General features: G+C 41.8%; 1 pseudogene; it reads right to left on the bottom strand.

Moving 5' to 3' along the window:
* Positions 1–6,760: 6,760 nt before the first annotated feature.
* Positions 6,761–16,621, bottom strand: LOC115352330 (annotated as a pseudogene).
* Between the last annotated feature and the right edge of the window lie 1,082 nt (positions 16,622–17,703).

Below are 17,703 nucleotides of genomic sequence, written 5' to 3'. Positions count from 1 at the left end.
GCCATTGATGAGTCTGAGCCTCGCTTTAGAGTTGTTTTGATATGTCTGACAGCTAATATACTAATGTTTAGATCAGTCTTTATTGTACTGAAGTGATAGTATACTTTGGCTAGTAGAAAACTCATTCCATTGAAGACATGAAGTCTACAGGGCATCCTATGGGATTGTTTTAGTAAGCAGTAGAAAACTTGTTGTTTCCAGGCAGGCAGCACATGATGCAGGAAAGAATTCTGTGCTTGTACAAGCTACCATTTGCAACTACAGTAAAAATGGATTTCCAAGAAAATCCTGTGTCATGAGCTAGAAGATCAGAAACTTACTACTTTGTTCTGGGAGGACAGAAAAATAAGCTTATAGCTGAATTTTGACATGTGAGGTGTGTTTGTCCCTTGGGAGTGTGTTATGGTTTTCACAATACTTGCAGGTAATGGTTTTAAAGTTGTTGCCTTCTGAGGGGTGCTTAAGACTACTCACAAAATGCACTGGTAAAAACAGTGGCTAGTGTTGGGTAATTTTCTTACATGTTCTTGTAAATTTTTTTCAGAGGTCTGAGTAGATCTAGAGTGTGAACTGTCCTCTGAAGGAGGTTATGTAGGCGTGGCAGAAAGGGGGTTCTTTCTGAACAGTTAAAAGAAGGGAGACACCAGAACTGTTAATGCATAACCACCCCTAAATGGTAAGCGTAAGGTGGGATTCTGATTCCTTAACTGCATCACATAGTGTACCTTAAAGGGAACTCAGCCAGGTTAAAATGTACCGTAAGTGCAGTTGTTCTCAAACTATTTGTGAAACAGGTGGCTTGTTTCCTGATACTCATGAAAAGGTACTAAGGAGTCATACTAATTCCACATTTTTCTTTCTGATAAATGCTGACCATTATATTGAGAAAACAGATTTTGTTATCTTCAAATGCTGCTTTTAAATCTTTCCACTATTGCTGAGGCCAGGCTTTACATGTAACACGCTTTTGGTCAGAATAATTTACAATAGGCTGAACAGACAAGACTGAGTTAACTTCCAACACGAGGCAGAGAGAGGAGAGAATCAAAGTCTGACTCTAAGCGATATTCTCCTCTAATGCTGATTCTCCTAACATAAATTGATTACAGTCACTTTAAATTCTGCGCTTAAAAGCAAATACAAAAAGCTTCAGCTCTGCAAGTGTTTTTGTGTATCTATAATGTGATAAATAAAAGCCCAAAGGCATCCAAAAAAAGCAGAACAGCTAATGTTCTTAGATTAGTCTGAGCTGTGACAGAAAACTGTTTGGGGCAATGTTAACTTGCTCAGAAATAACATTTTTGTGACAAATGTGTTCTGGCAAGAAGTTACATTGAGGGTCAGGGCTTCTAAAATAGTACATGAGGTTCTGTTAATTTCCTCTGTTTTCATTTCACTGTAACTTTATGAAAGTTTGTGCCTGAAATTTTCCATTCTCAGAGTAGGAATTTTACTGGAGAAGACTTTCAGACAGACTCTTCTGCAGCAGAAGGATGACTAGCTAGCACTCAGGGTGGAGTGGTACTGTGTAACAGGCGTGCTCTGTATTTTGCTGGATGACTTAGTGGGAAAGAATTTGGAAGGGGTAGTTCTGGGACATAGTGCAGTACTTAGCCGGCAGAGGGCTTGGATGCTTGGTGAAATAGGAGAGTGGGAAGAGAGGAAAAAGAGAAGCACCTGAGTGAAGGGACAGTGATGCATAAACTTGCACAGAAGGCAGGCTGTTGTCAGAAAGGATGAGTGGGAAGGGAGTGACAGAAAACCATGTCACCCATAATGATTTTGGATCGCTTCTTTAAGGCCAGATATAATTAAATATGGATCACTTCTTTAAGGCCAGATATAATTAAATAAGGCTGAGAGAGAGGAAGAGCCTGTCTTCTAGACTGCAACCACATCTTTGTTTAATCTAGGTTGATCTGGCGATTGTTACAGTGAAATAAATGGCTGTTGTACCCCCATACTTGTGCCACACTCTGCCTACAAGGGTAGAGGTTTCCTTTCATCTCTTAAAAGGTAAAGTGGAGAGATCAAAGAATTAGATATCCGGAGCCTAGCATTCCTGCTAACTGAGCTCTTCCTGCTATAACTGTTCACAGCATTTGTTTTTGTATTGTGATTTGACGGATCTCTGGGTTTCTGATCAAAGAAATTTTTAAGGACAAATACAATCTTGTAGCTCTTCCAATGAAAAGTGGTTGTGTTTTTGTTTTGTGTTTTTGATTTAAGAACTTGTGGTTCAGTTCCACCTTGTTGGCCTCTCTTACTAGACTTTCTCAGGACTCTGCTGCAGCAGTTACACTACTGTGATACTGTAGCACACCCTAGGAAGAGGAGTCCAGCTTGCAGGAAAGATGAAGAGCAGGAGTCAGAAAAATCATGTTCTTGGGACTGGTAGAATCAGTACTTGTACTCAGAAAATTTTTTTTTCACTTCCAGCTGCACTCTCACTGCTTCAAGTGATACCAGATTAGCAGGCCTGTTTTTTCATGTTAAAAGGAAAATGGCTCTGACAGAACAGATCAATTTTCAAAGAATAATGACCTGATTTATGGGGAAAACAAAATTGGTAGTTATCTTGCTGGAGAATGCAAGAGACTTTTTTGAGAATTTTTGGGGGTAGCAGAGGAGAATACAAGAAGCAGCTGGAATTAGCATCTTTCTGGTTGGAGGTAGGACACCACAAATAGTCTTACAGGCACAGTATGTTTCAGGTTGCAGTTGATGTTGCTTTTGGGAGAAAATGGCTTGACTTCTGATACTGGAACATAAATACACAAGCCTGCCTGGCTGGAATCACTTTTTATGTGATGATCTGTAACCTGGTCTTTGTTTCCCTCTGGGGAAGAGGCAGGATCTCTCTTCTTGCTGATCTCATGAGACTGGCACAAGTGCATACTGTAACATTGTGCAGAGTTGTGAAATCCAGGACACAGGAAACTATGTTATTCAAAACAGGAAAAGAAAATCCTGTATTTGTGAATACAGATTAAAAATCCAATGTTGAAGATACTACTAGAAATCTGGAGTCTTTTGCTTAATTGGGGCACAGAACAGTTGACTCAGGACAAACTATTTTATCTTTTTAATCACTTAATACTCCCCTAGTTTGTCATCTATAAACTCTGTCAGTAACTATTTGTCATCCCTCCCTCTGCCTTGGCCACTTAAAAAGTATAGAGCCCTACCTTATTCTGGCAGGACCTTGCTCATTTAAGCTGAGAGGCAACTCTTAAAACTTCTTCATAGGCCATGTTGCTCTTGCATTTTAATTTTTTAAAGTGCATGGTACAGGACTGCTAGTACAAACATCTGCAAAACTACATCTTTTTTCCAAATTCTCAGGGAGAAAAAAAAAACAAGCTGAATATACAATCTGGCTTTTCTGAACTTAAATAAGCCTGATTACAAGCCAGCTGATAGCTGCTTATAAGAACAGCTGAACTGAATCAGACTAAGTATCTACTTACTGCAGCATTCTGTCTCCAACTGTGGCCAAAAGAAGTTGAAGATGAGTAAGTTGAGCATTGCATGCAGTTGTGTGGGGTTTTTTTAAATATTCTGACAGCAATTTAAGATCTTTTGTTTAACAGCCATCGGTTAACTCTTTCTTGTTCAGTTACCTTGTGAATCTGTTACATTCCAAGGGAATGATTTTTCACACCTACATATCTTGTGAAGAATTGCCATCTCTTATTTGTTTTGGGCTTGTCTGCTGCTAGATTGATCTGATAGTGCTGACTTTACAGTGGAGGAGATAGCAACTGGTCTATTTCCAGTCCAACTTTCCAAGCTGCTCCAGATTTAAGAAACTTCTGGCACACTCCGTGCACTCGTGTCAAGTCAAGTAAAGTCTTAGTCTACTTAATTGCTGTCTGTAGAAATTATTCCTAGGCCATTGATTATCCTAGTCAGTCTTCTATAAATCTTTTTTAATATATAGAGGAAGGTAAGGACCAGAACTCTTTGTGCAGGATTGAATGCAAAAGGTTCATGGAATGGCTGTCTATCTTATTCATTCTTTTGTTTCTTATTCTGTTTGGTTTAGAATGATATTGAGCTCAATATGAGAGAGGTTGGAATTATAATAGATGGAAAATCTGAGCAGCAAAAAATCAGCAAAGAGTTTTGAATTTTACCTATTGTTCATTACCTACATTATCCTGTTTTCCCTCTAAAACATGGACATAACTTTTTTTTTTTCACCCAGACCCTTTGGAACTTTTAATGAAGGCTTAACTATATCAGAATGGATGAACTGCACAATAAAAGCTCAAGTCATGGGACAATGTGGTGTGATACAAAGGCAAAATGCTAAGCTAAGGTGTTTTTCATTTACTGGGTTCAGCCCAGTGGCATGGATAATCTCACTGCTGACTAGGAAAGATGTATCTGCAGGTTTGGTCTAAGAGCACTGTTACATAGCTGACAAACTGAAAATTATTTGGGGATAATATAAACATCTTGTTGTGGTTCCAACAGAAAGCTGATGATTATGCTGCTGATGAAGTAGGGATGAAAAAATAGAAGCTGTTAGTCCTTCAGGAAACTTACTGTGCTCCCTAGAGCTGTTCATGGTGACTTGAGCCTGTTTATTCTGCATCTGACACTAGGACAATACTCGTGGTCTTTTTCCTGAAGCATTTTGTTTGTAGCGTAGCATCTTCTCTCCTGGATTTAAGAGATGGCCTTGCTATTTTCAGGTCTATGAAGTGCCAGACCTGTGGCCTTTTGTATATCTGCTCCTCATGTTAGACATCGATCCAGCCTGGGGATTAGTAACTAACAGATGCTCCATGGGCCACTGAAAAGTAGGTGGAGACAGACTATCACTGCATGTACCTTGAGGCTACCTGGATAGCAGCATGCAGTTGAATTAGTTACAGCCACAGAAAAGGGAGTGGGTTAAATGGCCATCAGTATATGCTTGCTCATTAACACAGGGTTCAGATGAATCTGGAGACTAGAAAGTTTCCAGCACTTTTTAGTGTGTGGCAATACCTCTGCTGCAGGTCCCTGCACTGACAGAACAAATAGAACTCTTTAGAAGGCAGTTTAAGCTTGTCCCTTTCTCTCTTCTGCTGCAGTGATCTGACCAACATAACACTTGTTCTTTAGTCAACTGCATTTACAAGAGCAGTAAAACAAGCCCAAGTCTCTACCCTAGCATGTCATGACAATTTTTATTTTCTTAGCAAGCAGGTTCTATGTAAAGCGAAGTCTGAACTCACAAAAAAATCACAGAAGAGGTAGGAAGACTTTTTTTTTTTTTGAATCCTCAAAACCAAATACAAGGGAGATCATGCTTTGTAGTTCCCTCTCTACAGGTAGTAGATGCAGTTAGAGCAGTGCCCTTGTGGCATAGATGTTGGGGTGGGTGAAATGGTGAAGCTAGGAAGTGTGCTTCTTGAGCAGCTAATAGCAGCAGGCTTATTGCTGTCATAGGCTGTGGTGATTGCTGTGAGGCAGTGATGGCCTGCTAGAAAGGCACATTGTCTTTAAGTCATGTGGCTGCAGCTCTGCTGCAAAATAGAGGGTGCTTTATTTCCCAGTAACTGACATCACCCAAATTTTTCTCCTTTTACCTTTGCTAAGGTCTCTGCAGCTGAAAAAGATCTATTGTCTCTAAAACAAATGCACAATCTCTGGCTTCTAACTTGTTTTGAATTTTTTACTATTATATGGCTACTGTGATCATCTAGTCCAACTTCCTGCCTGCCACAGTCTATAAACATCCTGTAAATAACTTCAAGTCTGATAGCTGTGATTAAATTGGAATGTTGTTAGAAAATTCCTATGAAGTAGAGAATATTTCAAGATAGGCTGTATGCCACAGCCTTAAGCAGGTATTGCTCCTACTGCTGTAGACTGACAACCTGACCACAGTCTGAATGTCTGGAAGCAGAGTGCCTTCCATGTAGCTCATTTTCTAACTGTGGCTATGGTGGTATCCTGTAAGTGACCCTTTCAGTTGAGCATCTTTGGGGGGTGGAGGAGGAAAAGAGTACCTATTACAGGCACCTTCCTGTCCATACCACTGTGCTATAACTGTTTGGTGTCAATTGCTGACATGCTTTTCAGACCTCTTTCTTTAGAAGAGTTGCTGTAGGAAATCCCATTTGACAGAATTGCTTTGCCATTTCTAGGGCACCTGTTATTCAAACATCTTGCAAAAGTCTGAAGTAGCTCAAAGATATGTCATCATTTCCTTTATAGACTTAAAAACCTCAACTACAAAGAAAATCAGTTGGAAAAGGATATCCACGAAGTGTGTATCCTAGCTCTGAACCTTAATTACACAATTGTCCTTCCTCTCTGCAGGCAGTGCTGATCCGCATTGTTCTTCTGCTGGGCTGGAAGAGCCTAAAGCAGTTACAGGAGTTCTGAGTCACATGTTAAACTTAAAGAGCAAGAAGTCTGGATTAACAGACACCTCATTAAAACTCCAGCAGATGCATGGGCTGTAGTAGCACTGATGTTTTTTTTACCAGAGAAAACAACATCCAGTGACATTCTTTGAGTCAAAACACAAGCAGACAATATCTAGGGAGCAGTACAAGAGAGTGAAAATCTACTGTTGGCTTCTGTGAAGCTGCCCAACTTTTCTGCTTGTTAAGTAAGCCAGTTGCCAAACAAAATAATTCCTCTGTGTCTCCTTTATCAGACTTTGGATTTGCTGGGAGAGATGCAGTCTTAACTGCAGCCATTCTACTGATAAAGGCAGTATTTACATACTTTTGTAGATACAATAAACCAAACATACAAATCTCCTACCAGTTTATTAGTTTTAGCAGTTCATAAATAGGACACCTCATTAAGAAAACAGCTCCTGAAACATAATTCAGCAGTGTCTTCTAAAGAGCTTTCAGTCTGTTATGCTGAAATTACTGAACTAAGACTCTCAAGCAGCTTATTGTCTTATCACATAAAGATTTTCTGATGTTAAATGGATTGTCTTACATTAACAACTGAAAGATAGCATATGTTTTGAACTTTTGTCTGAAAATACAACCACTGGGAGAATCTAAATTTCTCTAAAATTTGTCAGGTTTTATATTTATGATAAAGACTGCTTTTCACAAATCCCAAAGATTCAGGTTTACTAAACTTCTTTATCATTACTAAATGGTAAGAGAATATATATTTTGCTACAATAGAATTTTGCTACAAGAAGAGCAGAGCAAAGATACAGATAAAGGACTGATATAACTGGTTGATAATAAGGGAAGCAAATGCATGCACACTCAAAGATTACTCTTCAGAATGCCTGTAAGCTACCTTCTCCCATCTTGTAATACATATTCCACTTATATTGTGATTTAATACACATGAAGTATTACAAATTGCTTGAAACAATTATATGCAGTCCTGATCCCTGGAGGATGTGAAGACAATGCCTATGTTAGTCTTCCAAAAAAGGATAGTCTTTGTGATTTTTGCATCTAGAAGAAGAGAGTATGATTAAAACACTTTAAGGATATAGTCTTAAGGCTAAGAAAAAAAGGCTTTTTTTCCCCTGACAAAAGCTGTGCAGAACTAAAACTGTGAACTACGTTAAAAACACTAATGTGAGTCTGCTTAGTTTACACAGGGCAGTGGAAGTTAATGCTCTGTAACCTTCACATATAACAGTGACCTTGTTCTCAAAAGATAATATATCTTCTGTTTAGCTGAAATTGCTAAAATTCCCTGGGATACTAAACCGCTGTCTTGTGAACTCCTAATTCTACTGTATGCTGTTAGATAAGTGAGTAACCTTGGAAAACAGAATAAATTCTAGATCTTTGTAAGTCTGTATCTAACCATTCTATTATCTAGATGCTGCCTTAATAATGTTGGCATAAATACATAGGCACAGCTTTTCACTTCAAAAAAACCTTACAGTTCTCATTCTTAAAATGGAGTTTATTTACACTGACTGTCTCTTATATAAAGTAGCCAAAGAAAACAGAAAAAAAAATATTGCCACCTATTTATTTTGGAGTTCCCAGCCAATTTTGATTTTCAGACAGCAGTTTGGTATGCATCCATTACAAGATATCTTAACACACAATGTACCTGCAAAAATCCCAGTGCTACCAACCTGTAGAAGACGGGCGGTGCTCTAATAAACCCTAGTGCTGGATTCCAGCAGATATGGATATGCCCAGGTATTGGTTAACATTCCCTCTCTTCTTATTTTTAAGTGAGACTATCAAATACTGTCCATTAAGAGGATAGCCAATGATAATCCAATCTTGCTAAAACATGGAGGAGGAGGAAATACTCACTCGCTTAACGCACAGATACGATACTGCTTCTTGAAAGCAAGGAAGGTTTCCATCTCCTCTTTAGCCAATTCAAACACTTGAATAAAGGTCCCAAACAGCTGGGTTACTTCAGTTTGCAAAAAGACAAGTGTAAATTCATTTGCAGAAAGAATACCAAAAACAGAAGTAGAAAAGCATTGTATTTGTTGAAGCACTAGGAAGCGTGCAATAGATGCACATTTGTGGTGAGCAATGAATACATGTCGTAAAGTTACAGTGCTGGTGGGGTCTAATTGCATCATATTTATATTACAAGGTGGAAAAGTTAATCTCTCTTACTTGATGTGTTGTAATGAAGCAGACTTGGCTCTTTACTTTTAAAGTAATTTTTTGCATGCATAAAGAAGTAACCTACATGGTATCTGACAGACAAAAGCTTTTGCCAGTTCTAAGCATGAAAGGGGTACTTTGTTCCACTGGCAGAGTGGATTTTTCTGTGTAAAGTTCAACACCGTGAATAACTTTGTAAGGTACCCTCTTACCTTAAAATTTTTCTCAATATGGTGTGGAGTGACAGATCTGGGAATTACACTCACATTTCTTTGAACCTGGAGCTGGATAAGCACCTGCAGGAACAGACAGGGAATTACAGCTGAGAAGTTCTGCCTGTCTTCCGAAAGCTGAAAACCATATGTGCCTACATGGTTACACGGAACAGCTCTACTGCTAATCAGAGATGTCTCATGTAGGAAAAGCACTGTAGTAAACCCTTCCTTGTTATTGCCTGAGCTCATTTAATCATTATCTGTCTCTGAAGCTGAGATGACAGCATGGGAGTGCATTGAACAGGAGTTCAGAATTGGCCAGGGATGCTGTGTGTAGAAGTGGCTAGTGTGCCAATTAAAGCCCAAAGCCATTGGTAATCTTCTGTCCATCATTAAAACTAGTGTTAGAGATAATATTCTTTAAAGCATTACAATGTGTATGAGACACAGCTGGAACTCACCTTTCCATAATACCTGTGTAAATAGTTACTTTAGCATGAGTGGGAAAAATACTTGTAACCACGGAAAATACTATGACCAGTATTAACCTGAGCTGGGATTTTGTTGTACTTGAGTGCTATTTCCTTAATTTGGGGATCATCAAAAAAGGAAATATCTTCAGGCTTGGACCTGTGAAAATAAAAAGCAGACTTCAGCAGTTCAGTGGCCCGCTATCTTCTCCCTCAAGCACTGTAGGGTAAGAATATTTTTTAAATTATAAGAAAGCATCATCTTGCACACTTTTAATTCACCATCTTCTCATTGCTCCAGTCCCCGCTTTCATTCTTTTCCTTTTATCGCAGGTTGGCACATGAGAAGAGGCCTGTAGTTTCTAGTATAACAGGTCACTGAAACATATTTCAGTCCAGCCTGGGATCAGGCTGGGAATTTCTTTTGTCCAGATCCTGAAAATTTCATCTTGAGAATGGGCCGCTGTCATGTCCTTCACAAGCACAGCTGCTCTGGTACGCACCCTGTCCCAGGTCGGAGAAGGCCATGAAGACTGGAGTAAAAGCAAAATTTCTTCAAATTATCCATTTAAAAACCTAATCCATTTGTCTCAGCAGGACTGCAAAGTCGCTGTTTTCATAAGCATGTGCTGCTTTGTTTTGGGTTTGGTTTTTTTTTAGTTCAGAAGTTCTCTTACATGTTTTAATAAGCTCACCCAAGCTCAGTTAAGAATTATCTTCACTACTTTCACCAACCAATTGATCCTTTTTCTCCTAAATATGAAACTCCAGAAACAGCACAGGTATGAATTAGTGGACTGAATGTCACAGTAAGTGTGAGAGAGGTATCTGTGTGTGTGAAGGTTTATCCACATCCCAAGACTGGTTTACTGTATTGGCTCCAATCAATGTCTAAGAAAGAAGTCTCACAAAGCATTCTTACCATGGCTAGTTGGGCGCTCCAAGGGGACAGTATGCAGTGACAGAGATCCCTTTGGATTGGTAAAACTTAATCAGCTCTTCCTGAGGAAGGTAGGGGTGGCTCTCAATCTACAAAGAAAAAATCAGATTTCTTCATAAGCAGAAGGTACTTCAAGGTTTAGCATCACTATGGTGACCTACCAAGCCCCACATCAGCTTTGAAAAGGTTGTTCTTTTTGCAGGTATGGGGTTTTTAAGAGAGTCAGCCAGTGCTTCAGATCTTTTCCCCTTATTCCCAACGCTGCCTCCAGCAAGGCCCAATCTTCATACATTAGTTTCTCTTTCCAGCTGCCTGCCTCATTTTTCATGACCTCTCCCAGTCCCCCTGTCAGTGGGCTCCAAGTTCCAGTTGTGCACATCCAGCTGAAGCACCCAACTCTCCTGTCATCCAGTCCTACCTATTCACCCCAGCAGCGTGGCCTGGCTCTGGTCCTACCTATTCACGCAGCCTCTTTTTCCTTAGGAGCTGTAGGAAAGGAGATGGGTAAGACCCGCCGCGTTCTCCATTTCAGAGCTCATCTCTCGGCCTGCATGAGCTCGGTGCTGCAGTCAGAAGAAAGGTGAAGGTTGCACTTGCAAGCCAGGGGTGCCGCAGGCTTGTGTGACTGCAGCTTCCTGCACAAGTAAGGGCACAGAACGTTCTGCATCTTTGATTGCTCCACGATTTAGCCAAACACAGGTGTATTCCCACACAGATATGAAAAAGCACAGCCTTAACATAACAGGTATTTTACTGCCAGAGATGTTGCATCGAATGCAACACCCCAGACAGGTGTGATGTCAGTACTGATGAGTTTGAGAACAATTTACCCGATTATTTGCAGGTTTGTGTCTTAAGCCTGGTTTGCTCAGGAGCTGATCTAACTGTTTGCAGTTGAAGTTGAAGACTCCAATGGCTTTCACCAGTCCTGCATCCACCAGCTCTTCCATAGCCTAGAAACACTACAGAATCAGACTTGCTATTGAATTAAGATCTTTTTTTTTTTTATATGGCAAAATTGCCTGTGCAAAAACTTCAGTGGTAAAAATCCTCATGGCTGGGATCCTTTCCTGATGTGGCGTTAGTACAGTACAGTGAACGGTGGGACCCTGGTCAAAGACTCGGGCGCTCTCATCATGTATCATCATACAAACAAATAACAGCATCATTCAAGATTAACAATTACTACACTACTATTACTTCAGTAGAATACAACTATTCTGAAATATTATCCCCAGGTAGACCTTCTGCTCATAAATAAAAAAGGGTTTTTTAGGATAACTCCTCAGCTAAGAAATAATTATCCCATAATAAAAAGCTTGTCATTTGGAACAGAGCGGCTTGACAAGGAGCTGTTCTGGGAGAGTTAGAGCAGGATACCAGATCATCAACGTTGATTAATTTCCCAAGAGAGGTGTACCATTTAGCAGTGGCAGTATAGTATAAGCAGCACTGTGTTCCCCCACCACCACCTATTTTCGTTCACACTGGCAAACAATAAAACAGCTAGACAGCCCTAATTAGATTGGCACCTCCAGCAGAAAGAAACAGGAGAAAATAATCTTTAGAGCAGAAGATAACACCTCTTCTGAAGCAGAAATCATTTTTATTTGAAGTTGCTATCACAAGCAGGAGCCTGAGATGTCCACTTTTTGCCTTGAAATGAGCAACAAAAATGTGCCTTATTCTTCATCTGACAGAAGGAAAAAAACATCAGCGAATTCTTCTGACTCTGGTGAGTCTCTTGTCTTCTTTTGACCTGGCCATGCTGAGCACACGGTGGGGGTGGAAGGGAAAGGAAGCCCAAACCATCAGCCAAGCAGAAATTTGAACTTGCGCCCAAGTCTTGTCTCCCACGCAGCCTGTGCTCCTGCCTGTTTGCATTGCACACACAGCTTCAGCGAAGGACTTCGGGCAAGTTCCAATATTTTCTAGAGGGGGGAATTCTGGATGCTCTGGGTACCTTGGCACAGGCGTGTTGGCTTTCCTGTGGTCTGGACAGCTCAGGTGCAACTAGGGATGAGCACGGCTACAGCTAAAGCCACTGAAAAATGTCCAGAGAGTGGTGTGGGACAGCGTATGTCAGCTCAAGCCACTGCAGGGTACACACAGTCAAAGATTTCCTCTTGCCATGCCCACCCTGCCGGTTTAGTAAGCAGTAGACATAAAAATACCTCAATTTTGGCAAGTAACACAAGAAGGAGCCCAAGGGTACAGAGAAATCAGCAATCTGGAATACTTCACATCAGAAATTCTCTCAGAACGATTCCCAAAGTAGAAACCTTCAAGTTTTCAGGCTGTTACTTCAAATTAGCAAGAATTTTTTGGCCTGTCAATGAACATACCTCCCATGTATCCAGAAAAATCTGTATCACTGGGAATGATCATGCCATTTCCATCTGCAGGAAATAGCTCCTCCCCTGCCTATCATCACAACAGAAAAGCGAGTTTAGGGTAGACTGAATCGTAAGTAGTTAAAGAAATCACTTAGAAATTCTACAAGCGAGTAGAGCTGGACACACGCTGGATATCCTGCCCTATGTTTGTTTTGGGGAAAGAGGTGGCCAAAACCAGTAATCTGTATGAACAGAGTAATCTTCAAGAAAATCTGCTTCTTGAGAATCTGTCCTGCAGGCAGAGGAAGGGCAGACACTTTCATGTGCCTCAGTCAGGTTGCGGGAAGGCCAGGGATGTGACACGATGGGGAAACGAGGATTTATTTAACCTGAGGGGAGAGAGAGAAGAGAAAAATAGGAACTAAGTAATTCACAACTGTTTGATCCTGGAAAAGCAAATGATAGCCAAATCCCAGGCTTTAAGAGGAATGTGATCTGGATAGTAATTTGATCCATGACATGGAAATGCTGTGCAGGGTAAAATAAGGTGATTTTTGTACTACAATACCTAGCTTAAGCAGCCATGACCTTACCTTTCCTCCTGGGCACTCCACACAGAGGTTTGTCATTATGTCCTAATGAGGTTTAACAACACCCCTCATTAGAGAGGACATGTCTGGTCCCAAAGGAAAAAGTGGCAGAGCTCTGACAGGTGGCTCCTGGGAGTTGAAGGCTCAATACCTTGAATCCCATGGGCCAGTGCATCAGGTAGAGATGCAAATAATCCAGCTGGAGGGCAGCACGTGTTTTCTGGCATGCCTCCTTCACCAGGGATCTCTCACGGAAGGCGGACCACAGCCGCAGGGGTAACGCAAAGCCTGGGAGCTGCTCTCCCAGCCTCACCACCGCGGAGCATCCCCGGCAGGGAAACACATGGCGCAGACACAGAGGCAGCTCGTGATACGGCACATCGTCTTGTCTTAAGGAAGTGCCACTTTTGTGCACCTTACTTTATTTGCGATACTGTCAGTTAAGTAAAATGAGAACGAGATACTCTAAGATTCCAACGATTCATACAACAATTAAACAAAATGAAGAAAAAAGCAAAACTGGTGAAAATCAACCTGCCAGCTTCCAGCAGATAGAAGTTACTTTATTTTTCCTACCATTGTTGTTGGGGGAAAAAACAAAACAAACCATAACATACAGGAGTTAACAGGCTGAGGCCGGCAGCGCAGCGGGAGTGACCACGAATACAATAGCCCTGCTTCCTATCTCAGAGGCCACTGAGAGCACGGCCTCAGTTCCTGTCTCCATGGCTGACAATGGATATGGACTACAAAAAAATCCCTCTCAAATCAAGCCTTTTTTTTTCCCAAGAGTTGACCTCTTCCTTCCCTCCATCCGCAAAATGCTTTGCCCTGACAGAGAGGAGTTAATTCCCAGACCAGCTTCATCCCCTGGCACTTTGCAGGTTGGGACCTTGTCTCTCTTCCTAAGAGCTGGCCTCGTGTGAGACAAGTTATCCAAAGACATACCTTACTGACAATAAAGAGGTCTTCTCGCCTCACAATCCCCTCCTCAATTTTTTCTCGTAGTGCATCCCTGATCTCATTCTCATTCTGGTACAGGTAGGCACAATCAAAGTGGCGGTACCCAACACCGATGGCAAACTTCACTGCATCTCCTGCTGTTCCTTGGAGAGACTGAAACAAGACAAGTCAGTAATTCGGTGAACAGCAGCAGAAGTTTGCTGTTCTCCAAATCTGGGGACTTTACTCCCCCAAATAATGAGGTGTTCCAGTTTGGCTCTTGCTTTCATTCATTTTCTGGAATAAAATGGCCATGGGAGTCACTGATGAGCTGCCTGAGCTGATCTGCCCTTTTCTAAGGATTGAATGTTCACATTCGGACACGAGGCTATCTCAAAATCAGTTCTAATTTGCCCAGAAATTAAAAGCAATTTTAGTGTGGGATCCTGGCAACATGAGGAAATGAATCACCTCTGGAAAGCTTGCTGGCCCTGCACACAAACAAGCCGGCTCTTGTTGACACAGGACAAGGGAGGTGAGAGGACAGCAAAACCCTACACAGACAGTGCCACCTCCTGGGTAAAATACACAACCTGGTATTTAATAGCAAAGTAAATCAGATTCTTGGCTTGGAGACACTGAAGAGTTGTTTGATGACTGGATACCAATTCTGGAAAATGGTACTTCAAGCAGAAACACGATGCAAAACTGCGACCACCTCCTACATTTAACTTCATTACATCCCCACCCATCATCTTTTTTTTTTTTAAACGATTTCACTTCTCCAAGTATTTCCAGTCAAAGGGTGCTTGGTTGGTTCATCTAAATTAAAAAAAAAACCCAGAAACCACAGCGGTTTTTTTCTACAAGGCTACACACAACCAAACAGCCAGTTTAAAGTTTTACAAGTTTTCCTTTTTGCAGCCCCTTACCCCATCCCACCCTTCCCACGTATGAACGCTGCGGCTCCTCGGGAGGCGTGGGGCCGCAGGCTGGCGGCAACGCCTGCCAAACGCCGGCGTCGTAGAGTGCCTTTTCTCTGGGTGCTGCTGCTGCAGCATGGGAAAGCTGCCGTGCAGGAGCGATGGGCACCGCTTTTGAGCGGAGGAGTCGTCGTCAGTGGAGAGCAAAGGTGACAATATCCCCTGTGATTACACAAGACTCTGTAATGTGAGATGTTTTTCAGAAAAAATAATCCGTTGCTTTATTTTATATGGTGCTCACTGAACAGGACTTCACGTCAGAGTGATGGGGTAGAGAGGCCCCATTGCCGCACCAAAACACAGGGAGTCGCAGCTGAAGCTGCTGTGGGAACCTTGAGATCGAATAGCTTTGATGAAGTAATCGCAGTGGGTTTTGGCCATGTTTTCATTGCATTAGCACAAGAGATTTTTGTGGTGGCAGGGATCACATGTCCAAAATTTTCCTTCTGTTTAGTCCTAATCGGTTCCTGTAAGCATCTTAACAGGTTCCTTCACAGAGCTCATCTACCCCAGCGTCAGTGCCCTAAGAGGCCCCACGCAAGGCATGCTTTTTTTAAAGCCTACTTAGTTATTCTAGACTTCTTAGTGTGTTTTGTCATCTGACCAATCAAGACTGAAAGGGTTAAACAAACTCAGCCCCATTTGTGCATAAGTTACCTGATGATTAGCAGCAGCTGACCCAAAAATATAGGAAGAATAATTTAAGATAGTTTTATGCTGACTGGACAGTGTTTCATAGAGTTGGCAGCTTGCAATTCAACATACTTAGTTTCCAGTCTCAAATCCAGGGCGTGATCCACTATTTTTTTCTTTCTTAAGACGCCCACTTTCTTAAAATTTTCAGCTCATTTCCAGACTCCTTTTACATTTATAGTTCAGTATATCCTTAAATCTTCTCTCTTACCAGAAGTTCATTAGATAACATTTGCAGGTAAAGAACTACCCAAACTACTTTCATGCAAAATGCTGCATACTCATCTGCTGCAATACAAATAAGTTATCCTCAGCCTCTAAGGACTTAATGTAAATTCCCACTTCCAAATCCACTCATTGCCACCTAAGTTCCTATATTTACATGCACTCATCAAAGGTGACACCTACATGACTTGCTGGGATATTAATACCCAGTGCCAAAAGCAAAAAAAAACCAAAGAAAAACAAGCTAGGCAGAAGTTTTTTCTTCTGTAGTATGTAATTTTTTTCCATAGATAAGAAAAATCTCCTTCTACCTGCTCACTACCTGCACTAAGTCAGCACCACCTGCTCACTTAAAAAAATTCCTCAAGGACAGGTGTAAATACCTGCATTACCTGAAATATTTCAGAAGGCAAGAAATGCCGCACAGAGGATTTGCTGCATTTTCCTGACCTGAAGAGGAGATTGCTGAAAAAGTCTACCGCGATTCTCAGCAATTTCCTGGTGTCACCTGCGTGACCAGAGGCAGGGGGATGAGGAGAGGTCCCCAGCTCCAGCAGGTACCTGCCAGGTCCCCAGTCCCACGATGGGCATCCTCGCGCGGGTGGGCAGCTCCAGGTAGGTGGCCATGCACGGTCCCCTCCCAGCCACCGCAGGCAAGGAGAGGCTGCAGCCCCTTGCAAAACGTATGAAATAGGCTTTGCCCCTCCCTCCTGCCTGCTGACTGGCTGCAGACAAGGAAAATATGGGCAGAAGTGCTATAATAAGCAAGAGAAGGCAGGGACTTTGCCTTTATCTCACTCTCCAAAGAATTTAAAAATTGATTGTGGGCTCCTCACGTGAGTTTGTTGAGTGAGCTCATCATGCCAGTGACTCATACTGCATTGACTGAGGTTGCAGCTTTTTGTATACCCCACAGGCTCTACTTTTCTGCAAGAAAAGTGGTATTTGGGGAATTTGCACGCACCCCAAGAACCATTTCTCATCTCACCTGCCTGCTCCTGAACACTTCACCAGAAGAAGCCACAAAGCTGTTTGTCTCAGGAGGAAGCACAGGTCTGTCCACAGGAGGGATCACGGTTAAAATAATTCCCAATACCGCTTCATCCCCACAGCACCGGGCACCCATATTATATAGACACCCTCCACTGCCCCATGACAGCCTACGGCTTGTCCTCACGAGCTGAGGGGCAGCGGCACGCGTCTCACTTTCCTGAATGCCTGTGTATGGTGACACCGCAGTTGCCTGGTGCTTGTGGCCAAACTCACCACCAAAATCCCTGCGCCATAGGGATTCTGGCTGATCTCAAGGCCCCCTGTGGCTTTTGCTCTCAACCACTCAACGATGAGCGTTCACTCAATTCACATACTATCATACGCAAATTTTTTTCTCAGCGGTCCATCACTCCCATCTTCATCATTCTGCAACTCCGCAGTCGGTCCTTACCATACAAAAGTAATTTCTAGTATCAGAAAATTCATTTTACAACTTTTCAGCCTCAGCTTAGGGATGTATCAGCCCAGTGAGGTTGTGAATTAACATCTTCATTAAAGACAAATTTAAGTTTTCATTAGGGTTTCTTCATCTGTTCGAAGAACTTCATACCTACGGAGAATATTTCACTGTGACATTCAGCTTCCAAGATTGAATGATGGCTTATCTATAGTATAATTTGCTGTATTACACAATATTTTAAGCGGGATAGTAACTTAAAATGAATGTCCCGTCTTAT

This window comes from Aquila chrysaetos, chromosome 17, assembly GCF_900496995.4.
Source record: "Aquila chrysaetos chrysaetos chromosome 17, bAquChr1.4, whole genome shotgun sequence".
Taxonomy (NCBI): Eukaryota; Metazoa; Chordata; class Aves; order Accipitriformes; family Accipitridae; genus Aquila; species Aquila chrysaetos.
This window is presented reverse-complemented; position numbering and strand designations above follow the sequence as displayed.